The following is a 26924-nucleotide window of genomic DNA, read 5'->3' as shown; positions in this document are numbered from 1 at the left end:
GATTGGCTGATTCGGGGCACATCAGAGCTGCAGGTCTGCAGCCACGTCCGCAGGATCACCGGCCTCTTTACTACCTTGGGCCTCATTATCAACGTGGACAAGTCCATTCTGCTCCCCATGCAGAGGATAGAGTTCATCGGGGCCATTCTGGACTCCACCTTGGCCAGGGCCCTTCTGCCGTTGCCCAGGTTCCAGTCGCTGTCGGCCATCATTCAGCGCTTGCAGGCGGCCCCCCTAACCTCTATAAGGACATGCCTAACCCTCTTAGGCCACATGGTGGCCTGCACATTTGTGACAGGTTATGCGTGGCTCCGCATGAGGCCCCTCCAATCTTGGCTCATCGCGCAGTACCGTCCGACCAGACATTTGCTGGACATGGTTGTCACCATCCCCCAGGGGGTATTGGATTCCCTCCTCTGGTGGCTAGACCAGTCCGTCGTGTGTGCAGGGCTCCCGTTCCATCCTCCCCAACCCTCGGTGTCCCTAACAACGGATGCCTCAGATCTCGGCTGGGGGGCCCAACTGGGAACCCTGAGGACACAGGGCCTGTGTTCCCCTCAGGAGGTGGATCTACTCATTAACATACGGGAGTTGAGAGCGGTCCATCTTGTTTGTCAAGCGTTCTCCCATCAGCTTCGAGGTCGTTGTGTCGCGGTGTTCACTGACAACACGACGACCATGTACTATATCAACAAGCAGGGCGGCACCAGATCCTCTCCCCTATGTCAGGAGGCGATGCGGCTCTGAGACTTCTGTATAGCCCACTCCATTCACCTCACGGCTTCCTTCCTCCCCGGAGTACGGAACACGCTGGCGGACCGCCTGAGCAGATCCTTCCTCTCGCACGAGTGGTCCCTTCGCCCGGACGTCGCCCTCTCACTCTTCCAGAGGTGGGGCTGTCCCCGCGTGGACCTCTTCGCGTCCAGGGGGAACAGGAAATGCCAGGCGTTCTGCTCCTTTCAGGGCCAGGAACCCGGGTCGGTAGCGGACGCCTTCCTTATCCCGTGGACGACCCACTTGTTGTACGTGTTCCCTCCATTCCCACTGGTCCACAAGGTCCTTCTGAAGGTGCGCAGGGACAGGGCCCGCGTGATTAAGATAGCTCCAGCGTGGCCCAGGCAACATTGGTACCCCATGTTGCTGGACCTGGCCATAGCCAATCCTGTCCCCTTGCCCCTTCACCCGGACCTGATCACCCAGGACCACGGCAGACTCTGTCACCCGGCCCTCCAGTCGCTGCACCTCACAGAGTGGCTCCTGCGTGGCTGACCAGATCCGAATTACGCTGCTCTACCCCGGTACGTGAAGTACTCCTGGGCAGCAGGAAGCCTTCCACCAGAGCGACGTACTCGGCCAAGTGGAAGCGTTTCTCCTGTTGGTGTACAGAGAGGGGTTTCCTCCCTATGGAGGTTTCTGCTGCCAATATTTTGGACTACATTTGGTCCCTCAAGCAACTGGGCCTGGCGATATCATCCCTTTGGGTTCACCTGGCGGCTATCTCCACCTTTCATCCGGGTGGGGATGGCTGCTCGGTTTTCTCTCACCCGACGGTGACTAGATTCCTGAAGGGACTAGAACATCTCTACCCCCTGGTCCGACCCCCTGCCCCTACCTGGGATCTCAACCTGGTTCTGGCTCGGCTCATGGGGCCTCCCTTTGAGCTGTTAGCTACATGTTCCCTGCTCTATCTTTCCTGGAAGACTACCTTTCTAGTGGCCATCACCTCAGCTAGACGGGTGTCGGAACTCCGGGCCCTCTCGGTAGATCCCCCGTATACGGTCTTCCATAAAGATAAGGTACAGATGAGACCGCATCCTGCCTTTCTCCCCAAGGTGGTCTCAGCCTTTGACATCAACCAGGAGATCTTCCTCCCCATCTTTTTCCCGAAGGCTCATTCGTCACGCAGGGAGTAACAACTCCACTCGCTTGATGTCCGTCGGGCTCTTGCGTTTTATGTGGACAGAACCAGACCGTTCCGCAAATCCCCCCAGCTTTTCGTGGCAGTAGCGGACCGCATTAAGGGGCTTCCCATTTCCTCGCAGAGGTTATCCTCGTGGGTGACGTCCTGTATCAGGACCTGCTACGACTTGGCTCACATCCCTACGGGCCGTGTGACTGCGCACTCTACCAGGGCGCAGACGTCGTCGCTGGCTTTCCTCGCCCGCATGCCCATCCAAGAGATCTGTCGGGTGGTCATTGGTCCACACTTTTGCTTCCCATTACGTCCTGGTCCAGCAGTCCAGAGATGACGCAGCCTTCGGCGCTGCAGTGCTCCATGCCGCGACTTCTCACTCCGACCCCACCGCCTAGGTAAGGCTTGGGATTCACCTAACTGGAATGGATATGAGCAATCACTCGAAGAAGTAAAGACGGTTACTCACCGTTGTAACTGTTGTTCTTCGAGATGTGTTGCTCATCTCCATTCCACACCTGCCCTCCTTCCCCACTGTCAGAGTAGCCGGCAAGAAGGAACTGAGGAGCGGGTGGGCCGGCAGGGGTATTTATCAAGCGCCATGGCGGCGCCACTCTAGGGGGCGACCTGCCAGCCCACTGGAGTTGCTAGGGTCAAAAGTTTCCGATGAACGTGCACGCGCGGCGCGCACACCTAACTGGAATGGATGTGAGCAACACATCTCGAAGAACAACAGTTACAAAGGTGAGTAACCGTCTTTTGTCACCCTGGGGTGCAGTCTGGGAGGCTTCTGGGAACCGCTGTTCCCTCTAACCCTGAAGCTGAGCTGGCCCTTCTCATGCTGCTTTGCTGGAGATTCAGCCAGCCTCTCCAGGGCCTGTTATCACCCAACAGGAGAGCAGGTGGTGCCATGCATCCAACTAAACTACCTGAGTGCTTTTACCTCCAGCAGGTCTTTCAAAACTCTAGTTATCTGGACTCACTGATTTAAACACTTCTAACTTTAATATCTGCTGTTTAACATCCTCGTGAGTTACTTTGGGAATGGAAAGACTGTCAGTGTCAACATCTTATGATATGAGTTACATCATCTGTTTGTCTCCAAATCCAGGAGAGAAATATTTATTGAACACTTTTACCTCTTCTGCATGATTATTGATAATTCTACCATTTCCATCTAGTAATTTACCAGTACCATTGTTAGGATTAATTTTGTACTTTTAAAAACTTCCTTCTTATTTTCCTTGGCACCTCATAGACTAACACACGTTTTGGAGCATGAGCTTTCCTGGGTGAATACCCACTTCTTCAGATGCATGTGACGAAGTAGGTATTCACATGCATCTGATTAATTGGATATTCACCCACGAAAGCTCATGCTCCAAAATGTCTGTTAGTCTATAAGGTGCCACAGGACTCTTTGCTGCTTTTACAGATCCAGTTTAACACGGCTACCGCTCTGATACTATTTTCATTGGTTGATCATTGGTTTCTGATAGCTTCCCTTGCCAACTTTTTACAATTCTGACCTTCTAACTTAGATTCTTTACTATTGACTTCCACTTTCTTCCACATATTTTATTTGGAGAGTTTTGGGATTCCTACTGGGGAGCCACCAGCAGGATCCAGAGGCAGCCCCTTCTCCCATATTAAGCTCTGGCTATTAGCTATGTGATAAATGTGATGACCCTGCCTCCATCTGTCAGCTGGGAGACACAAAGGTTCTCTTTCCACCCTCTGATGCCTCCTGGCCGCTCTAAGCTAGGTGAGGTGGGACTCTGTTAACATGTGCCTCCCGGAGCTTCTATTTTCCTGGTGCTGCTGTTCTGTGAATAGTGGGGTTGTGACTAGGGAGCAGATCCTGAGTGTTGGACTCTTTCTCTTTCAGGGGCCGGTGAGTTTTGAGGAGGTGGCTGTGTATTTCACCAGGGAGGAATGGGCTCTGCTGGACCCTGTTCAGAGAGCCCTCTACTGGAATGTCATGCAGGAGAACTATGAGACGGTGACCTCGCTGGGTAAGGAGTCCTGTGCCCTGGGTTATTAGAAGCTGTGGGGTCTCTAGAGAACCTGAGCCATAATAACTTTATACCTTTATTCATCATCCAAGTTTTGACAAGTTTCTTTGCCCCCCCTTTTTTTCTTATCTCCTATACACTAGCAGGCAGCAGGGAGGGAGGAGGTAATGAGAGACGAGGAGGAAACACAACAAGCTCCCAAGGCACTGGGAGGTGGTGCCGGCTGCGAGTAATGGGAAGAAGGGGAGGGGAGTGTGGAGGAAGGGCACCCAGGAAGTGGGCTGAGTGGGTCAGTGGGAGGGAGGAGAGGTTTGGGGATCTAGAGCTGTGGGGGATACCAGACCTTTAACCCTGAATCCTTACCGAAACCTCAGGTAAATCCCAGACTTCAGCATAACCGCTCTCGCAAAGCCTCTACTTAATATAAGGCCCTGAACTGTAGCAAGCTTAGGCTACGTTTACTAAATCGTATCACTAAATCGACCACGGCTAGATCAATTTCAGAGCGTCAATCCCGGCTGTAGTGTCAACCTGCCCTTAATAACCCATTTCTTTATGTTCACCTCCTTGCCCCTCCACCCATGTTCCAAGCTAATAAGCAATACTCTGATCATGACATCTTACCTCTAGCGAGTATAAAATTGCCCACAAGACGTGAGACTAGCTCATAGATGGTAAAATCAGGTCGGGGTCAAGAAGAGTGAGAGTTTGGAGAGAGTCTTGTCCCCTCTCTCCCCATCTGCAAGCAGCCACAAGCTGTCTTCCCTCCAGGCTCCTTGGATCTTTGAGCCTGTCCCTCCTGAGGTTGCATGGCCCAGTTCTTGTTTCTTACATTCTCCTTTTCCGGAAGAATTAGAGGCTATTGCTCCTGAATGTTAGCGTTCAATTCCTGAGCCTTCTCCTCAGACTGAGGGAGTTTAATTCTCCCTCCCATTACAACTGAGTCACTAGATTTCCTAATGCCCCAAAATGTGCTTTTGCAATGTCACAGTTCAGGAGTAGCTAAGCCTTTGGCCTGTCTCCATGGTCTGCTCAAGGAATGGCCCCTCAGATATCAGCCCTCTAGCCAGCCCCTCTCTATGGGTAGGAACCCACATGCCTCTCCTTTTTGAGCAGTGTGTGAGGATTGCAGCTTGTCCTCCACTGTGTTTGCTGGACTAACGTCCAGTTCCTGTGCTTTGCTTTCTCTCCAGGAGGTTTGAGCAGTGTGTGTGTGACAGAGGTGGGACTTTTGGTGATACTTGTGTGATGACAATACACACCTGAGTTTCCTGCTGTGGTTGGTATTGCTATGATTAGAAGGAGCAGGAGACGTGAGGTGTTTTGTCACGTAGCTGTCCTGGGGTGATATGAATGGGTCATTAAGGACTGGCTGGGAGTAAGCTACATCAATGGAATACCCAACAGAAACAAGGGAATGACTGTCACCCAGGGCTGCCCAGAGGATTCAGGGGGCCTGGGGTCTTCGGCGGCGGCGTCCTTATCCGCTCTTACACTGCAGAGCATTTTCCCCATGTCCCCCTTACCAGCTCTGATGCTGGAGAGCATTTACCCTGTGTCCTCGTTCCCTGTTCCTGTTCCCCCTCCTGTTTGACTCAGTTTATATAGTAATATTCTCAGCTGTACCTTTGCTTAACAAATCATTGTAGTGAAATTTAATTAACCAATCCTAACACATTGAAACATAATTCTCTAACCCAATTGTATCCCACTACCCCAATTAACTTAGACCTAGCAAACTTAATTATATAGCAGACAAAAACAATTAGAAAACCAGACTGATTAACATTGTAAAGTAGTGGCCATAAAGATAAAATAATACAAAAATGTGGGTTTCAAAACCACAAGCATTGAGAAGTGATTTCTTGCCAGACTGGCTGCTATCAAACTAAGTTTTCTTTAATCATCTTAAGATCTGTTCCTTTATCTGGTGGTGGTGGGCTCTATCAGGACAGGATCATCTTCCTAACAGCCCAATAGCACCTTATTTCAGTGTGACTGGTTTGGGATGTGAGGATGTGACCCTTTGCTTCACAGCTTATGGCTGCCCCTGCTGCATAGGCAAAGGCCTTAGCCTAAGGACAAGGCCTCAGTCTGTCACAGTAAGAGAAGGCCCTTACAAATACAGACAGTGATTTTGATTCTTTGTTTTCATACTCCTGTAAGTAGCTAAGTGATAAAAATACACCTAAGTTCTTAAACTATAGGCTTTACAGGTAGGCCTGAATATCTCTATTCTGACAGTGGGTTCTGTCCCTTCTCCCATTCTGTGCCTGTCTTGTGTATATAGATTGTAAATTCTTCAGGGCATGGGCCCTCTACTATTCTGTGTTTGTACTTGTCCTAGCACTATGGGGACCCACTGTTAGTTGTGCTATAGCACTAGGGTAATGAATATGATTTATAATCATCATAATTCTCTTGCCACTTTGAGCCAAGGAAGCTGGCTTTGGGATGTTACTGCTTAACAATGAGCTGGGGGTTAAAACCATGGACTATTCTTTGTGACAAGTATCCCAGAAATTCCACTGACCTCCCTGGTTTTCTTTGGCTGCAGTAGGGTTTCCAGTTTCCAAACCTGATGTGATCTCCCAGCTGGAACGAGGGGAAGAGCCGTGGGTCCCAGACCTCCAGGGCTCTGAGAAAGAAGTGCTTCCAAGAGTTGCCTTCCCAGGTGAGGACTTGGTTAAACCAGCTCAAAAACTGTGTGGGAATGCAGGAAACATTTGGGATGCCCTACAAAGACCCTGTGAGCTCTCCAAGTTCAGGATTGTTCCCTGCAGATGTGGAAGCAATATGGCAGATGTGACTCATGGCTTCCCTCCTATTCTGATTAACAGCTGGCAGCAGGTCGCTCTCCGATTTCACTTTCCCCTGAGTGTTCTTGTGAGATGCAGACCAAAACTGATCCCTTCCTCTCTCTTCTGGGGAAGGTTTTGGGGAAAATCAGCTCCTGATTGTGTGGGAGAGATCAAACCTATTTTGGATTGTTCATCCCTTTTTCCATTCCTCTCTCTGAGATTTTCTTTCTTTCTGGTGCAGGTAGTGATCTGTGTCTGGATTCTCTCTGTTTCCCATCAAGTGATGGGATGGTGAATGAGAATGAGGAAGAGAAACCCCATCAGGAAGATGCTGAGCAAGGAGAACCACATGGAACTTTATCAGGAAGATCCAAAGGGACTGTTTCTGGGATTTGTGCACTCCCAGAAAAAACGAAAGCCTGTGAGACTCAGGGGAGGCCAGCGGGAAACATTAGTAGCCACTCAGACCTTATAACAAGCGACAGAATCAACTTGGCAGAGAGACGCCACACATGCCATGAGTGTGGGAAAAGCTTCAAGCGACGCTCACACCTTATCAGACATCAGAGAATCCACACAGGTGAGAAACCTTACGAATGCTCTGAGTGTGGGAAATGCTTCATCGATAGTTCAGCCCTCATCTCACATCAGCTAATCCACACAGGAGAAGCGCCCTACACATGCTCAGAGTGCGGGAAAAGCTTTAGTTGGAGCTCACAACTTATCGCACATCGTAGAATCCACACAGGAGAGAAGCCCTACACATGCGCTGAGTGTGGGAAAAGCTTTAGTCAGAGCTCTACCCTTTTCACACATCGTAGAATCCACACAGGAGAGAAGCCTTACACGTGCTCTGAGTGCGGGAAAAGCTTCAATCAGAGCTCAATCCTTAAGAAACATCAGAGAATCCATACTGGTGAGAGACCTTATGAATGCTCTGAGTGTGGGAAATGCTTCCTGGATAGTTCAACCCTCGTTTCACATCAGCAAATCCACACAGGAGAAGCACCCTACACATGCTCAGAGTGCGGGAAAAACTTTCGTTGGCGCTCACACCTTATCACACATCGTAGAATCCACACAGGAGAGAAGCCCTACACATGCTCTGAATGTGGGAAAAGCTTTAGTCAGAGCTCTACCCTTTTCACACATCGTAGAATCCACACAGGAGAAGCACCCTACACATGCTCAGAGTGCGGGAAAATCTTTCGTTGGCACTCGCACCTTATCACACATCGTAGAATCCACACAGGAGAGAAGCCCTACACATGCTCTGAGTGTGGGAAAAGCTTTAGTCAGAGCTCTGCCCTTTTCTCACATCGTAGAATCCACACAGGAGAGACGCCCTACACGTGCTCTGAGTGCGGGAAAAGCTTCATTCAGCGCTCTAGCCTTATCAAACATTGGAGAATCCACACCAGAGAAAGGTCCTACACATGCTCTGAGTGCGGAAAAAGCTTCAATTGGAGCTCAGACCTTCTCAGACATAGGAAAAAAATCCACATAGGTGAGAAACCTTATGGATGCTCTGAATGTGGAAATTGTTTCTTTAATCGTTCAGGCCTCATTGTACATCAGAGAATCCACACAGGGAGCCCTACACATGCTCCGAGTGCGGGAAAAGCTTTAGTCAGAACTCAGACCTTACCAGACATCAGACAGTCCACACAGGAGAGACACCGTACAAGTTCTCTGAGTGTGGGAAAAGCTTCAGGCACAGCTGAAACGTTGTCTGACATAGGAGAATCCACATGAGGGAGAGTGTGGGAAAAGCTCTGAGTGCGAGAAAAGCTTCAGTCAGCGCTCCGACCTCATTAGACATCAGAAAATCCACATGTCATAAACGGATAGTTAAGAGTTAATGGAACAGAAGTACTGCCTATCTCTTGCCTGTAAAGGGTTAACAAGATCAGTGAGCCAGGCTGTCACCTGACCAGAGGACCAATCAGGGGATAGGATACTTTCAAATCTTGAAGGAGGGAAGTTTGTGTGTGTGCTGTTAGAATTTGGTTGTTCTCTCTGGGTTCTGAGAGTGACCAGACGTGCAACCAGGTTTCTCTCCAATCTCCCTGATACAGATTCTTATAGATTCAAAATAGTAAGTACTAGGTGGTAAGGCGAGTTAGGCTTATGTTTGTTTTCTTTATTTGCAAATGTGTATTTGGCTGGGAGGAGTTCAAATTTGTATTTTGCTGAAAGGATTTTAATTTGTACTTGTATACTTAGGCTGGGAGAGTATTTCCAGTGTCTATAGCTGAAAGACCCTGTAACATATTCCATCTTAAATTTACAAAGATCATTTTTACTGTTTTTCCTTCTTTAATTAAAAACTTTTATTGTTTAAGAACCTGATTGTTTTTTTATTCTGGTGAGACCCCAGGGGCCTGGGTCTGGATCCACCAGGGAATTGGTGGGGAGAAAGGAGGGAAGGGGGAGAGAGAGGTGAATTTTGTCTCTGTGTTAGGATTACTTTCTCTCTCAGGGAAAGTTTGGCAGGGGGAGAAGGAAGGAGGGGGGAGGGTGAATTTTCCTCTCTGTTTTAAGATTCAAGGAGTTTGAATCACAGTGATCTTCCAGGGTATCCCAGGGAGGGGATGGCTGGGAGAGGCAACGGTGAGGGAAAGGGTTTAGTTTCCTTGTGTTAAGATCCAGAGGGACTGGGTCTTGAGGGTCCTCGGGCAAGGTTTTGGGGGGGACCAGAGTGTACCAGGCACTGGAATTCCTGGTTGGTGGTAGCACTACAAGTCCGAAGCTGGTAATTGAACTTAGAGGAATTCATGCTGGTACCCCATCTTTTGGATGCTAAGGTTCAGAGTGGGGAATTATACCATGAGACCACATGAGAGAGAATTGTAATAGATCCCTTGACTAGGGTTGGCCAAAAAAATTTAAAAAAAATCACATTTGCTAATTCCCACATAGTGATTTTTGCATTATCTTCACCGTGGTCTCAGCTCCACCAGATAAGTTGCCTGCTTCTGCCTTTTGCAGCTCATCCTTCTTTGGGGTCAGTCCTGTGATCTTTTCTATCAACTCCTTTCCTTTTGAGTCATAGGAGTGTGTGTCCCTTCAGCCAGGAATGTTTATCACCTCCAGGTGGGGGAGAGAGGTTTGATCCCAGTAAGGTACACTGAGGCAAAAACTACCTGTGCCATCCATCCACTGGGACTGTACATGACGCTGGCTGCTCAAGTTAGTGATCTTAATGTAAAAAGTTGTAGTGCAGATGCAGCCCAGGTGCAGTGGTTGGCATTAGCTTTCCCCTCGTCCTGACCAAAACTCCATCACTTTTCCTGGTCTAAACAAACCCTGAGCATCACGGTTATCCTGTTCCCTCATTTCAAAGCAATTGTTAGTCATCGAGTTCTCCCTTGGGGAACAAATTGTTTTATTCCCAGTTGCTCTGATGTTGCTTCAAGTTGTGCTGGGGAGCAGATATTTTTATCATCATTTTCCACACTTTAAATATATTGAACTATAACAAAAACCAGGAACAGGGCAGGGATAGGGAAGAATGCCATTTCACCGATTGTAACAACAGACGTAGTTAGGGTAAGTCAGAGAGATTTCTTTATTCCCCATCACCATCCCAATCCCCCTGTTTGTTCAGTTGGTTAGGTCAATCTTTTTTCTAAAGGTCTGGGAAGAAGATTCCCTAGCAAATGACTTGGAACTAAGTAAAATACTCATGCATTGGGCTCCCAAAGCAGTTCTGGCCCAAGCTCTGCAAGAGGTCGCTCCTGACGATATCTGCTTCCTAATCAGCTGCATGTTGTCTATTATTTGGGAAATGCAATCCCTAGCTAGGTAGAGATGTAAAAAATGGAAGTGACGTTTCTGTTCAGCTCATCTGGGAGATGCTGCAAATGTGTAGAAAATGGAATCTGTGTTGAATGTGATGTAGCTGCAGAAAGATACCTACTTTTAATAGAGACCTGACATTTGGTGTCTTACAGGGATTCTAAACCACACCTGAATTTAGTCCCTAGTTTAAATCTGTGCCACCAGATGAAAGAAATCAAAGGGCCTATTTGGGGGTGGGGTTATACTTCAGTATCACTACTGTTATGTTGTGTGGTTGGTGAAAAATTCTATGCCAGACACTTGGAGTAATTTTATATTTAAGGTCAAAGGTTTGATAAGGACTCAAGTAGAAATTGCAGGTACTTGGTGGTTGATTTTCACCCCCGAGATGGAAGGTATGGTGACCTGTGGCCCAGGTAAACTATTTTTAGAACCCATCTCCCTAGCTATGTGGCATTGGTCACACTCCTAAAGGCGCCATGATTAAATTGGATACAACTGTCTTTTACCATTTGGCTCCAAAATTTCATGAAGCACAGAGAGAAACGGCGGATTCCTTCAGAGCCATTCCATGCCTATGGGTCCCAATTTGGCTACCTTCTTGGACAAGAAGCACTTCCATGCTGGGCAAATGATGGTAGCCAGTGGGGGCTGTTAGAAGAAGGAGCAGGCTGACCCAGAGGCGGATTTGAGTGGATGGGCTGCTTTATTGCAGTACTTGTTCCCCTGGACTCAGTTGTCCAGTAAGCACTGAATTCAGTCAGCACTCTCTTTTTTCAGGTTAGTATGTACATGCCTACATTCATTACAACACCCCAAAAACCCTTATTAAGGAATAGAAACACTCACTGTTAGTAAACTCACCTCTGACTATTGCTCACAGCTTTACACATACTTTTACCTTGAAAGTACCTTTCTTTGCAACAATTTGCTGCCATAAATCTTTCTCCTGAGCAGTTCCCAGGCGAGGGAGGGAAGGGGCTGTGAACAGTTCTCAAGGGAGACGGGAGAAGGAGCCCTAAGCCCAGGCTGGTTCATGTAGCTGGGGAAGGGAGGGAGGGGAAGAGAACATTCCTTTTACTTTCTTCTACGCAAAGGGCGTTTTTCTGCAGCCGCATCTTTGTGAGCAACAGAGAAGGGAAGAATCTGGCAACTTACATTTTAAACAAAGAAATACTTAGAAATTTACAACTTATATGTTAGAAACGAGCATATTGCCTACATGTTCCTTTGTCCTCTAATCCCATGTGAGCACATTAGCAGTTTATTGTTATACATAACCCTAAAATATCCCAACAGGGGAATGTATCAGATTCCAAGTTCAGACTGCAGGATACGTGAATGCTGAGTCCAGAGTCTATGGTTTGGTCTCCTAGTTTTGCTAGTAAGTCTTATGCATTTGTATCACTTCTCCACCTCCTGCTACTCTGAAAGATTAGAAAGTGTGAAAATGGAGCACAGGTGGGTTTTTCTCATGATGCAGCCTTCCCACGTTGCATGAGACCCCTTCCACCCACACTCATGGGAGAAGCCCCAGAGAGAAATGAACTCATAGAAGTGGAAGGCTCCTAGGTTATTGTAGAATGTGACTTCACACAAAGCTGACTGGGTGGAAATGGGAATTAAGAGAGAACTGCCCTATGGGTTTATATTTTGTAATCTTTGAATGAGTTGGTACCAGTGACAAATTAAACAGGAATTAATGTGACATAAGAGACTGATTCTGTGATAACTTTGAGTGTTACAATATAATTCAGGTTTTCTTCTAGGTCTCTCCCTGCCCCCTCTTACTATCTAGGAAACGGTGGCTAATGCTGAAATTAAACCCTCACTTCAAAGGAATTAGAGTGGGGGAACAGGTGAGAGAAATAGCATGTATGAGAATAGAGACCAAGGATAGACTGTAATTATTTCTATTTCAAATGGAATTTATTTTGATCAATTTTCAAATAAATCTTCTGTTAAGAAGAAAATAACTCGAGAGAAGACATGTAACCTTTTACCCAAATAGAGGTTAACAGCCACAGAGGTCCCCAGGTCTCTTGTTTGCAAAGCAAAGATGTCACATCAGGCAGCAGATGTAAAAATCTACAATGGTGATGAATGTGTGATGGGAGCTTTTCTGGGTTGTTTTTTTGGTTTGTTTTTTTTTTAATTTAATTTTTGTTTTGTTTTTGCAAACAGTTATTTTTATAGGTGCTGAGGCCCCTTTTCTTTTTGAGCACAGCTGTTTAACCCTCAGGCCTGGGTCTAAGAACAGGAGCACTTGTGGCACCATAGAGACTAACAAATTTTTATTTGAGCAGAAGCTTTCGTGGGCTACAGCTCACTTCTTCAGATGCATAGAATGGAACATATAGTGAGGAGATATATGCGCAGAACATGAAAAGGTGGAAGTAACCATATCATCTCTAAGAGGCTAATTAATTAAGATGAGCTATAATCAGCATTAGAAAAAACACTTCCGTAGTGATAATCAAGATGGGCCACTGCAGACAGTTGAGAAGAGGTGTGAGGATACTTAACATGGGGAAATAGATTCAATCTGTTTAATGACTCAGCCTTTCCCAGTCTCTGTTCAAACCTAAATTAATGGTATCTAGTTTGCATATTAATTCAAGTTCAGCAGTTTCTCATTGGAGTCTGGTTTTGAAGCTTTTCTGTTGCAAAATTGCAGTGCTTGCATCCCAATCCCCTGCACCCCAGACCTCCTCCTCCCCCCACCCAAAATCCCTCCCAGAGCCTTAGGTGGGGGGATGGATTGGGGGGGGCAGGCTCTGGGCATTCTGGGCACCAACAAAAATTTCTACAAACCTGCCATCCCTGGTGTTCACTGCGCTCCTTGGTTCTGTCCAGCTGCCCCTCTCTAGAGACTTTTTTCTATCCCATCGCCCCTCTTCTCTGTGCTCTCTCCTTCCCTGCTCCTGTTTGTTTCTTATGGGACCTGGCCCCATAGTTCTATGCTGTGCAATGTCATGTTTAACTTTTCAAATCACCTGGGGCCTGGAGAATTTTTCCAGGTGGCTGTTCCCTATGTAGATTGCAGAGATCTCTGGTGTGTCCTCACGGGGAACCAGTTCACAAAAAAGAGGCAGGAGATGGTCCCAGTGCATCCCCCATCTGCTGTGCAGAGAGAAAATTGCCTCCAGGCCAAGGCCCAGCTGCAAACCTCAGGCTGAATTACAGGCTGTCTTGGAAGCCCACAGCACCATGCTGTGCCCACAAATTCATACCCGAGCCACTGGTGAACTTCCATAGAATCTGAGTAAGACACATGAGGAAGGAAGCAAACAAGGTCAAAACCTGTGGTGCTTATGGCCCACCACATGCATTGGCCTCCCCTCAGCAGGGGACTTATAGGCCCTTCTGCCAGTTGATGTTGGCAGCAGTAATGGCTGGGTTCAATGTCTAGGGGAGGAGAGCAGCAGAGACGCGGGAGGAGAGAGAATCCTGAGAGGAAGCAGCTGGAGGGAAGCAATGAGAGCAGAGTGCAAACCAACCAGCTGAGGGTCTCACAGGAGTCCTGAAATGACAGTAGCTGCAGGTCCCATGGTGTAATGGTTCAGCCCTCAGGACTCTGACTCCTGCCATCTTAGTTCGCCCTCAGGACTCTGACTCCTGCCATCTGAGTTCAAATCCCAGTGGGACCTCCGGGTGCTGTGTTGGTTTGCTGTAAAGCCTTGGAGCTCAATGTGCTTGATTTCCTTGTTCCTAGGTGCACCGGTGTGAGCTTTTTCCTTCCTGCTGGGTGACAGATGCCCACTGCCCACTAGAGCTAGGGCTTGGGTCTGGCTGGTTCACCAGGCAGCTGCTATAGGCTGGGGCCCTAGAATTTAACAGTCTGGTGAGAGATTCCTGCGGGTTGACCTGATGGTTGTATTTCTTGCTGCTTCACCTGATGCCCACAATTTGGTCCTTGTATCTGCAGCTGCTATGTGCTTCCTCCTGCTCACGCGGCATTTAAGGGAAGTAGAACCAGGGCCAGGCTTAATAGTCAGGGAAAGGCAAGAGAGAGAGAGAGTCCCAGCAGTGTGGCTCCAGTGTGTCCTGGTGTTGGGAGGATGTGACGTTATTGATATAATCTGGGACCATATAGACTCATAGACTCTAGGACTGGAAGGGACCTCGAGAGGTCATCAAATCCAGTCCCCTGCCCTCATGGCAGGAACAAATACCGTCTAGACCATCCCTGATAGACATTTATCTAGCCTACTCTTAAATATCTCCAGTGATGGAGATTCCACAACTTCCCTAGGCAATCTATTCCAGTGTTTAACTACCCTGACAGTTAGGAACTTTTTCCTAATGTCCAACCTAAATCTCCCTTGCTGCAGTTTAAGCCCATTGCTTCTTGTTCTATCATTGGAGGCTAAGGTGAACAAGTTTTCTCCCTCCTCCTGATGACACCCTTTTAGATACCTGAAAACTGCTATCACGTCCCCTCTCAGTCTTCTCTTTTCCAAACTAAACAAACCCAATTCCTTCAGCCTTCCTTCATAGGTCATGTTCTCAAGACCTTTCATCATTCTTGTTGCTCTTCTCTGGACCCTCTCCAATTTCTCCACATCTTTCTTGAAATGCGGTGCCCAGAACTGGACACAATACTCCAGTTGAGGCCTAACCAGCGCAGAGTAAAGCGGAAGAATGACTTCTCGTGTCTTGTTTACAACACACCTGTTAATGCATCCCAGAATCATGTTTGCTTTTTTTGCAACAGTATCACACTGTTGACTCATATTAAGCTTGTGGTCCACTATGAGCCCTAGATCTCTTTCTGCCATACTCCTTCCTAGACAGTCTCTTCCCATTCTGTATGTGTGAAACTGATTGTTCCTTCCTAAGTGGAGCACTTTGCATTTATCTTTATTGAACTTCATCCTGTTTACCTCAGACCATTTCTCCAATTTGTCCAGATCATTTTGAATTTTGACCCTGTCCTCCAGAGCAGTTGCAATCCCTCCCAGTTTGGTATCGTCTGCAAACTTAATAAGCGTACTTTCTATGCCAATATCTAAATCGTTGATGAAGATATTGAACAGAACCGGTCCCAAAACAGACCCCTGCGGAACCCCACTTGTTATACCTTTCCAGCAGGATTGGGAGCCATTAACAACTACTCTGAGTACGGTTATCCAGCCAGTTATGCACCCACTTTACAGTAGCCCCATCTAAATTGTACTTTCCTAGCTTATCTATAAGAATATCATGCAAAACTGTATCAAATGCCTTACTAAAGTCTAGGTATATCACATCCACCGCTTCTCCCTTATCCACAAGGCTCGTTATCCTATCAAAGAACACTATCAGATTAGTTTGACATGATTTGTTCTTTACAAATCCATGCTGGCTATTCCCTATCACCTTACCACCTTCCATGTGTTTGCAGATGATTTATTTGATTACCTGCTCCATTATCTTCCCTGGCACAGAAGTTTCCTGGGTTGTTTTTATTTCCCTTTTTATAGATGGGCACTATATTTGCCCCCTTCCAGTCTTCTGGAATCTCCCCCGTCTCCCATGATTTCCCAAAGATAATAGCTAGAGGCTCAGATACCTCTTCCATTAACTCCTTGAGTATTCTAGGATGCATTCCATCAGGCCCTGGTGACTTGCAGGCATCTAACTTTTCTAAGTGATTTTTTACTTGCTCTTTCCTTATTTTCTCTTCTAAACCTACCCTCTTCCCGTAAGCATTCACTATACTACACATTCCTTCAGACTTCTCAGTGAAGACCGAAACAAAGAAGTCATTAAGCATCTCTGCCATTTCCAAGTCTCCTGTTACTGTTACTCCCTCCTCATTGAGCAGTGGGCCTACCCTGCCCTTAAAAGCAGCAAAGAATCCTGTGGCACCTTATAGACTAACAGACGTTTTAGAGCATGAGCTTTCGTGGGTGAATACCCACTTCCTCAGATGCATGTAATGGAAATATCCAGGGGCAGGTATATATATGTGTGCTAGCAAGCAAGCTAGAGATAACGAGGTCAGTTCAATCAGGGGGGATGAGGCCCTGTTCTAGCAGTTGAGGTGTGAAAACCAAGAGAGGAGAAACTGGTTCTGTAATTGGCAAGCCATTCACAGTCTTTGTTCAATCCTGAGCTGATGGTGTCAAATTTGCAGATGAACTGAAGCTCAGCAGTTTCTCTTTGAAGTCTGGTCCTGAAGTTTTTTTGCTGCAGGATGGCCACCTTAAGGTCTGCTATAGTGTGGCCAGGGAGGTTGAAGTGCTCTCCTACAGGTTTTTGTATATTGCCATTCCTAATGTCTGATTTGTGTCCATTTATCCTTTTCCGTAGAGACTGTCCAGTTTGGCCGATGTACATAGCAGAGGGGCATTGCTGGCATATGATGGCGTATATTACATTGGTGGATGTGCAGGTGAATGAACCAGTGATGGTGTGGCTGATCTGGTTAGGTCCTGTAATGGTGTTGCTGGTGTAGATATGTGGGCAGAGTTGGCATCGAGGTTTGTTGCATGGATTGGTTCCTGAGCTAGAGTTATTACGGTGTGGTGTGCAGTTGCTGGTGAGAATATGTTTCAGGTTGGCAGGTTGTCTGTGGGCAAGGATTGGCCTGCCACCCAAGGCCTGTGAAAGTGTGGGATCATTGTCCAGGATGGGTTGTAGATCCTTGATGATGCGTTGGAGGGGTTTTAGCTGGGGGCTGTATGTGATGGCCAGTGGAGTCCTGTTGGTTTCTCTCTTGGGTTTGTCTTGCAGTAGGAGGCTTCTGGGTACACGTCTGGCTCTGTTGATCTGTTTCTTATTTCCTCGTGTGGGTATTGTAGTTTTGAGAATGCTTGATGGAGATTTTGTAGGTGTTGGTCTCTGTCTGAGGGGTCAGAGCAGATGCGGTTGTACCTCAGTGCTTGGCTGTAGACAATGGATCGTGTGATGTGCCCGGGATGGAAGCTGGAGGCATGAAGGTAGGCATAGCGGTCGGTGGGTTTTCGATATAGGGTGGTGTTAATGTGACCATCACTTATTTGCACCGTGGTGTCAAGAAAGTGGACCTCCCGTGTAGATTGGTCCAGGCTGAGGTTGATGGTGGGGTGGAAGCTGTTGAAATCATGGTGGAATTTTTCCAGAGTCTCCTTCCCATGGGTCCAGATGATGAAGATGTCATCAATGTAGCGTAGGTAGAGAAGAGGTGTGAGTGGACGAGACTTGAGGAAGCGTTGTTCCAGGTCAGCCATGAAGATATTGGCATATTGTGGGGCCATGCGGGTGCCCATAGCAGTGCCACTGATCTGGAGATATATATTGTCATCCAATTTGAAATAGTTGTGTGTAAGTATAAAGGCACAGAGCTCAGCAGCCAGTTGTGCTGTGGCATCATCAGGGATAGTGTTCCTGACAGCTTGTATTCCATCTGTGTGTGGGATGTTTGTGTAGAGAGCCTCTACATCCATGGTGGCTAGGATGGTGTTTTCTGGGAGGTCACCAATGCATTGTAGTTTCCTCAGGAAATCAGTGGTGTCACGGAGATAGCTGGGAGTGCTGGTGGCATAGGGTCTGAGTAGAGAGTCCATATATCCAGACAGTCCTTCAGTGAGAGTGCCAATGCCCGAGATGATGGGGCGTCCAGGATTGCCGGGTTTGTGGATCTTGGGTAGTAGATAGAATAACCCTGGTCGGGGCTCTAGGGGTATGTTGATTTCTTCTGGTGTTAGTGTAGGGAGTGTCTTGAGTAGATGCTGTAGTTTCTTTGTGTATTCCTCAGTGGGATCTGAGGGAAGTGGCCTGTAGAATTTGGTATTGGAGAGTTGTCTGGCTGCCTCCTTTTGATAGTCAGACCTGTTCATGATGACAACAGCACCTCCTTTATCAGCCTCTTTGATGATAATGTCAGGGTGGTTTCTGAGGCTGTGGATGGCATTGCGTTCTGCACGACTTAGGTTGTGAGGCAAGCGATGTTGTTGTTCCACGATTTCTGCCTGTGCACGCCGGCGGAAGCATTCAATGTATAGGTCCAGGCTGTCATTTCGACCCTCAGGAGGAGTCCATGTGGAGTTCTTTTTCTTGTGCTGTTGGTGGGAGGGCACCCGTGTATCAGTGCACTGTTCAGTGTTGTCCTGGAAGTATTCTTTGAGTCGGAGACGGCGAAAGTAGGCTTCCAGATCGCCACAGAACTGTATCATGTTGGTGGGGGTGGCAGGGCAGAAAGAGAGTCCCCGAGATAGAACAGACTTTTCTTCTGGGCTGAGTGTGTAGTTGGATAGATTGACGATATTGCTGGGTGGGTTAGGGGTACCACTGTTGTGGCCCCATGTGGCAGGTAGGAGTTTAGACAGCTTACAGTCCTTTTTCCTTTGAAGAGAGGTGAAGTGAGTAATGTAGATCTCCTGTCTTATTCTAGTGAAGTCCGTTTGTATAGAAGTTTGGTTATTAATGAGAGTCTCCAGGTTGGAGAGCTCTTTTTTGGTGTTTTCCTGTTATCTACATACTACACAGACCACAGTGAGAGATTATGTCATACTCTATCAAAAAAACTGAGGAACCACCTGATCAGCATCCTATACAGCAAACAGGAAAACACCAAAAAAGAGCTCTCCAACCTGGAGACTCTCATTAATAACCAAACTTCTATACAAACGGACTTCACTAGAATAAGACAGGAGATCTACATTACTCACTTCACCTCTCTTCAAAGGAAAAAGGACTGTAAGCTGTCTAAACTCCTACCTGCCACATGGGGCCACAACAGTGGTACCCCTAACCCACCCAGCAATATCGTCAATCTATCCAACTACACACTCAGCCCAGAAGAAAAGTCTGTTCTATCTCGGGGACTCTCTTTCTGCCCTGCCACCCCCACCAACATGATACAGTTCTGTGGCGATCTGGAAGCCTACTTTCGCCGTCTCCGACTCAAAGAATACTTCCAGGACAACACTGAACAGTGCACTGATACACGGGTGCCCTCCCACCAACAGCACAAGAAAAAGAACTCCACATGGACTCCTCCTGAGGGTCGAAATGACAGCCTGGACCTATACATTGAATGCTTCCGCCGGCGTGCACAGGCAGAAATCGTGGAACAACAACATCGCTTGCCTCACAACCTAAGTCGTGCAGAACGCAATGCCATCCACAGCCTCAGAAACCACCCTGACATTATCATCAAAGAGGCTGATAAAGGAGGTGCTGTTGTCATCATGAACAGGTCTGACTATCAAAAGGAGGCAGCCAGACAACTCTCCAATACCAAATTCTACAGGCCACTTCCCTCAGATCCCACTGAGGAATACACAAAGAAACTACAGCATCTACTCAGGACACTCCCTACACTAACACCAGAAGAAATCAACATACCCCTAGAGCCCCGACCAGGGTTATTCTATCTACTACCCAAGATCCACAAACCCGGCCATCCTGGACGCCCCATCATCTCGGGCATTGGCACTCTCACTGAAGGACTGTCTGGATATATGGACTCTCTACTCAGACCCTATGCCACCAGCACTCCCAGCTATCTCCGTGACACCACTGATTTCCTGAGGAAACTACAATGCATTGGTGACCTCCCAGAAAACACCATCCTAGCCACCATGGATGTAGAGGCTCTCTACACAAACATCCCACACACAGATGGAATACAAGCTGTCAGGAACACTATCCCTGATGATGCCACAGCACAACTGGCTGCTGAGCTCTGTGCCTTTATACTTACACACAACTATTTCAAATTTGATGACAATATATATCTCCAGATCAGTGGCACTGCTATGGGCACCCGCATGGCCCCACAATATGCCAATATCTTCATGGCTGACCTGGAACAACGCTTCCTCAAGTCTCGTCCACTCACACCTCTTCTCTACCTACGCTACATTGATGACATCTTCATCATCTGGACCCATGGGAAGGAGACTCTGGAAAAATTCCACCATGATTTCAACAGCTTCCACCCCACCATCAACCTCAGCCTGGACCAATCTACACGGGAGGTCCACTTTCTTGACACCACGGTGCAAATAAGTGATGGTCACATTAACACCACCCTATATCGAAAACCCACCGACCGCTATGCCTACCTTCATGCCTCCAGCTTCCATCCCGGGCACATCACACGATCCATTGTCTACAGCCAAGCACTGAGGTACAACCGCATCTGCTCTGACCCCTCAGACAGAGACCAACACCTACAAAATCTCCATCAAGCATTCTCAAAACTACAATACCCACACGAGGAAATAAAGAAACAGATCAACAGAGCCAGACGTGTACCCAGAAGCCTCCTACTGCAAGACAAACCCAAGAGAGAAACCAACAGGACTCCACTGGCCATCACATACAGCCCCCAGCTAAAACCCCTCCAACGCATCATCAAGGATCTACAACCCATCCTGGACAATGATCCCACACTTTCACAGGCCTTGGGTGGCAGGCCAATCCTTGCCCACAGACAACCTGCCAACCTGAAACATATTCTCACCAGCAACTGCACACCACACCGTAATAACTCTAGCTCAGGAACCAATCCATGCAACAAACCTCGATGCCAACTCTGCCCACATATCTACACCAGCGACACCATCACAGGACCTAACCAGATCAGCCACACCATCACTGGTTCATTCACCTGCACATCCACCAATGTAATATACGCCATCATATGCCAGCAATGCCCCTCTGCTATGTACATCGGCCAAACTGGACAGTCTCTACGGAAAAGGATAAATGGACACAAATCAGACATTAGGAATGGCAATATACAAAAACCTGTAGGAGAGCACTTCAACCTCCCTGGCCACACTATAGCAGACCTTAAGGTGGCCATCCTGCAGCAAAAAAACTTCAGGACCAGACTTCAAAGAGAAACTGCTGAGCTTCAGTTCATCTGCAAATTTGACACCATCAGCTCAGGATTGAACAAAGACTGTGAATGGCTTGCCAATTACAGAACCAGTTTCTCCTCTCTTGGTTTTCACACCTCAACTGCTAGAACAGGGCCTCATCCCCCCTGATTGAACTGACCTCGTTATCTCTAGCTTGCTTGCTAGCACACATATATATACCTGCCCCTGGATATTTCCATTACATGCATCTGAGGAAGTGGGTATTCACCCACGAAAGCTCATGCTCTAAAACGTCTGTTAGTCTATAAGGTGCCACAGGATTCTTTGCTGCTTTTACAGATCCAGACTAACACGGCTACCCTCTGATACTTGCTACCCTGCCCTTAGTCTTCCTCTTGCTTCTAATGTATTGATAAAAAGTCTTCTTGTTTCCCTTTATTCCCATAGCTAGTTTGAGTTCATTTTGTGCCTTTGCTTTTCTAATCTTGCCTCTGCATTCCTGTGTTATTTGCCTATATTCATCCTTCGTGATGTGACCTAGTTTCCATTTTTTTTAATGACGCCTTTTTATTTTGTAGGTCACGCAAGATCTCAAGGGTAAGCCAAGGTGGTCTTTTGCCACATTTTCTATCTTTCCTAACCATCGGAATAACTTGCTTTTGGGCCCTTAATAGCGTCCCTTTGAAAAACTGCCAACTTTCCTCAGTTGTTTTTCCCCTCAGTCTTAATTCCCATGGGACCTTGCCTATCAGCTCTCTGAGCTTACCAAAATCCACCTTCCTGAAATCCATTGTCTCTACTCTGCTGTACTCCCTTCTACCTTTCCTTAGAATTGCAAATTCTATGATTTCATGATCACTTTCACCCAAGCTTCCTTCTACTTTCAAATTCTCAACAAGTTCCTCCCTATTGGTTAAAATCAAGTCTAGAACAGCTTCCCCCCAGTAGCTTTTTCAACTTTCTGAAATAAAAAGTTGTCTGCAATGCAGTCCAGGAACTTATTGGATAGTCTGTGCCCCGCGGTGTTATTTTCCCAACATATATCTGGATAGTTGAAGTCCCCCATCACCACCAAATCTTGGGCTTTGGATGATTTTGTTAGTTGTTTGAAAAAAGCCTCATCCACCTCTTCCGCCTGATTAGGTGGCCTGTAGTAGACTCCCAGCACAACATCACCTGTGTTTTTTACCCCTTTTAGCCTAACCCAGAGACTCTCCACCCTTCCGTCTCCTATGTCCATCTCCACCTCAGTCCAAGTGTGTACATTTTTAATATATAAGGCAACACCTCCTCCCTTTTTCCCCTGTCTATCCTTCCTGAGCAAACTATACCCATCCACACCAACATTCCAGTCGTGTGTATTATCCCACCAAGTTTCACTAATGCCAATAATGTCATAGTTGTATTTATTTATTAGCACTTCCAGTTCTTCCTGCTTATTACCCATACTTCTTGCATTTGTATAAAGGCATCTAAGATACTGGTTTGATCTTGCCTCCCAGCTTTGCCCTGACCCTCCTTCCTCTCTGCCATTATAGCCCGTGCTCCCTCCTGTTTCCAACCCATCTCCCAGGTCTTGTTCCCCACTTACCTGAGGGCTTTGCTCACCTGTCCCCGTCAAACCTAGTTTAAAGCCCTCCTTACTAGGTTAGCCAGTCTGTGCGCAAATAAGGCCTTTCCCCGCTTCGAAAGGTGAACGCCATCTGTTCCTAGCAGTCCTTCCTCAAATAGCATCTAGTGGCACCAAATCTTGTGTAAAGGGGGTCATATCCAAGACCAGGTTATGGGTTGCTTGTTATAATTATGTTGTCTGTATGTATGTATCATTTTGTAGTTGAAGTTATCAGTATCGACTCTGTACTGTCTGTATTTTAAACTTATGCTATGCTTCTGGGAAGCTGGTGTTAGCTCTGCCTCGCCTGCCTGATGTCCATTAAGGACCATCAGCTACACAATTGACCCATGGAGAGAAGGCAGATACGCCTTGTAACTCAGCAAAGTATGCAGGGACTTACCCATGTGACCCCAGACTCCATTTTGCTGTAATGTTCCAAAGTAAGGACAAAGAGGTTCTTACACCTGGAAAAGCCTATAAAAGGCTGATGCCTCATCTCCATCTTGTCTTCAATCCTGCTTCTTACCTCTGGAGGGACTTTGCTACAAACTGAAGCTCTGAACAAAGGACTGGGAACGTTCCAGAGATTTGATTTGAACCTGCAGTTTACTCCATCACTGCTACAAGCCTGAACTAAGAACTTGGCCATTACTGCATGTAGTTCATTCCATTTAACCAGTTCTAGTTCTCTCTCTCTTTTTCCCTTTATGAATAAACCTTTAGATTTTAGATTCTAAAGGATTGGCAACGGCGTGCTTTGTGGATAACATCTGATTTGTATATTGACCTAGGTCTGGGGCTTGATTCTTTGGGATTGAGAGAACCGTTTTCTTTTATTGGGGTATTGGTTTTCATAACCATTCATCCCCAGGATGAGTGGCACTGGTGGTGATACTGGGGGACTGGAGTATCTAAGGAAATTGCTTGTGTGGGTACGTCTAGACTACCCGCCATATCACTTTCTCGTGGGTAGAAATTGATTTCTCGGGGATCGATATATTGCATCTAGATGAGACGCGATATATTGATCCCCGAAATTGCTGTTATAACCTTATTCCCAGATCTGGACCTTAGCGTCCAAAATATGGGGGTTAGCATGAAAACCTCCAAGCTTAGTCACCAGCTTGGACCTGGTACCTGCTGCCACCACCCAAAAAATTAGAGTGTTTTGGGGCACTCTGGTCCCACTGAAAAACCTTCCCTGGGGACCCCAAGACCCAAATCCCTTGAGTCTCACAACAAAGGGAAATAATCCTGTTTCCCTTCCCCCCTCCAGGTGCTCCTGGAGAGATACACAGACACAAGCTCTGTGAAACTACACAGAGTGATTCCCCCTCTCCGTTCCCCAGTCCTGGGAACAAAAAGGACTTTCCTATTCCCCAGAGGGAATGCAAAATCAGGTTAGCCAATTCAACACACACAGACCTCCCCTGATTTCTTCCTCCCACCAATTCCCTGGTGAGTACAGACTCAATTTCCCTGAAGTAAAGAAAAACTCCAACAGGTCTTAAAAGAAAGCTTTATATAAAAAAGAAAGAAAAAATACCAATGTTCTCTCTGTATTAAGATGATACAACACAGGGTCAATTGCTTAAAAGAATATTGAATAAACAGCCTTATTCAAAAAGAATACAAATCAAAGCACTTCAGCACTTATATTCATGCAAATACCAAAGAAAAGAAACCATAGAACTTACTATCTGATCTCTTTGTCCTTACACTTAGAAACAGAAGACTAGAAAGTAGAAAGTACTTCTCCAAAGCTCAGAGGAGCAGGCAGACAGACAAAAGACTCAGAGACACACTTCCCTCCACCCAAAGTTGAAAAAATCCGGTTTCCTGATTGGTTCTCTGGTCAGGTGTTTCAGGTGAAAGAGACATTAACCCTTAGCTATCTGTTTATGACACGCCCCCCAAATTGCAGACAGTGGGGAAGCTCACTGGCGGCAATTTCCTTCTAGAACTTGAAAATAAACAGATTAATACAACACATGCACCTTTACATATACTACTAAGTATATAACTAACAGACTTTTACATGTTAAGAACACTTTTTAACTACTGGATTCTGGGAAACTCTCACGGGAGAGTGCATCAGCAACTTTGTTAGAAGCTCCTGTGATGTGTTGAATGTCAAAATCAAAATCTTGGAGAGCTAAACTCCAACGAAGAAGTTTCTTGTTGTTTCCCTTGGCAGTATGAAGCCACTTGAGTGCAGCATGGTCAGTTTGTAGTTTGAACCGCCGTCCCCAAACATATGGGCGTAGCTTTTCTAGGGCGTACACAATGGCATAGCATTCCTTTTCACTGACTGACCAGTGACTTTCCCTCTCAGACAGTTTCTTGCTGAGAAACACGACAGGATGGAAGTTGTGATCTGTTGCTTCCTGCATGAGCACTGCTCCTATACCACGCTCAGATGCATCTGTGGTTACTAGGAATGGCTTGTCAAAGTCCGGGGCCCTGAGCACAGGGTCAGACATGAGCATCGCCTTAAGCTGGGTAAAGGCCTTTTGACACTCATTAGTCCACTTAACGGCATTTGGCTGGGTCTTTTTGGTTAGGTCGGTCAATGGGGCAGCGATTTGGCTGTAGTGTGGTACAAATCGCCTGTAGTATCCGGCCAAGCCTAAGAAGGATTGGACCTGTTTCTTTGACCTTGGGACAGGCCACTTTTGGATAGCATCCACCTTGGCCTGTAGGGGGTTTATGGTTCCTCGACCCACCTGGTGCCCCAGGTAAGTCACTCTGTTTTGGCCTATTTGACACTTTTTGGCCTTAACAGCTAGTCCTGCCTGCCTGATGCGCTCAAAGACCTTTTCCAGGTGGAGTAGGTGTTCGGGCCAGGAGTCTGAAAAAATTGGCCACATCATCGAGGTAGGCAACTGCAAATTCTCCCAGTCCAGCTAGTAGACCGTCTACCAGCCTCTGGAAGGTGGCGGGTGCATTTCGAAGGCCGAAAGGAAGGACATTGAATTCATACACCCCCGCATGGGTGACGAATGCTGACCTCTCCTTGGCAGGTTCATCTAGCGGTACTTGCCAGTACCCCTTGGTTAAGTCTATTGTAGAGATGAACTGGGCACGTCCCAACTTCTCCAATAGCTCATCAGTGCGTGGCATTGGATAGTTGTCCGGACGAGTTACCGCATTTAGCTTACGGTAGTCCACGCAAAAGCGTATTTCCCCATCTGGTTTGGGTACTAGAACCACTGGAGATGCCCATGCACTGGTAGATGAGCGGATTATACCCATCTGTAGCATGTTCTGGATCTCCCGTTCTATAGCAGCTTGGGCATGAGGAGACACTCGGTAGGGTGGGGTTCTGATTGGGTGAGCATTACCTGTATCAATGGAGTGGTATGCCCGTTCAGTCCGTCCTGGGGTGGCTGAGAACAATGGGGCGAAGCTAGTGCACAGCTCCTTGATTTGTTGCCGCTGCAGACGTTCCAGGGTGGTTGAGAGGTTCACCTCTTCCACGCCACCGTCTTTTTTCCTGTCGTAGTAGACACCGTCAGGCCACTCAGCATCATCTCCCTGGACTGTAAACTGACAAACCTGTAAGTCTCTGGAATAGAAAGGCTTGAGAGAATTAACATGGTACACTTTAGGCTTTAGTGAGGAATTGGGAAATGCTATGAGGTAGGACCCTGGGGCAGCAGACAGCAGTTCTATGCGGGAGCCGTTCTAGCCCTGGTGTTGCCTAGAGCTACTGCTTCTGGCCATCGGGTAGCAAAGTCCACTAAAGTCAGTACGTACTGTTTTCCTCTGGGCGTCTTTTTTGGAAAAGGGCCCAGAATATCCACAGCTACTCGCTGAAAGGGGACCTCAATTATGGGGAGTGGCTGGAGAGGGGCCTTGACCTGATCTTGAGGCTTACCCACTCTTTGGCATACCTCACAAGACCGGACATACTTGGCAACATCCTTGCCCATCCCCTCCCAGTGGAAGGACTTCCCCAACCGGTCCTTGGTT

General features: G+C 47.2%; 1 protein-coding gene and 1 pseudogene across 3 annotated transcripts in view; one reads left to right on the top strand and one right to left on the bottom strand.

The window, feature by feature from the left end:
* LOC115642642 (zinc finger protein 436-like) overlaps window positions 1-26924 on the bottom strand; it is a 936374-nt gene that overhangs the window by 441607 nt on the left and 467843 nt on the right. The window lies entirely within an intron of this gene.
* Window positions 6472-26924, top strand: part of LOC115642612 — a 65746-nt pseudogene continuing 45293 nt past the window's right edge.

This window comes from Gopherus evgoodei, unplaced genomic scaffold, assembly GCF_007399415.2.
Source record: "Gopherus evgoodei ecotype Sinaloan lineage unplaced genomic scaffold, rGopEvg1_v1.p scaffold_43_arrow_ctg1, whole genome shotgun sequence".
NCBI lineage: Eukaryota > Metazoa > Chordata > Testudines > Testudinidae > Gopherus > Gopherus evgoodei.
Note: the sequence above shows the minus strand (reverse complement) of the source record. Positions and strands in the feature narration are given on the sequence as shown.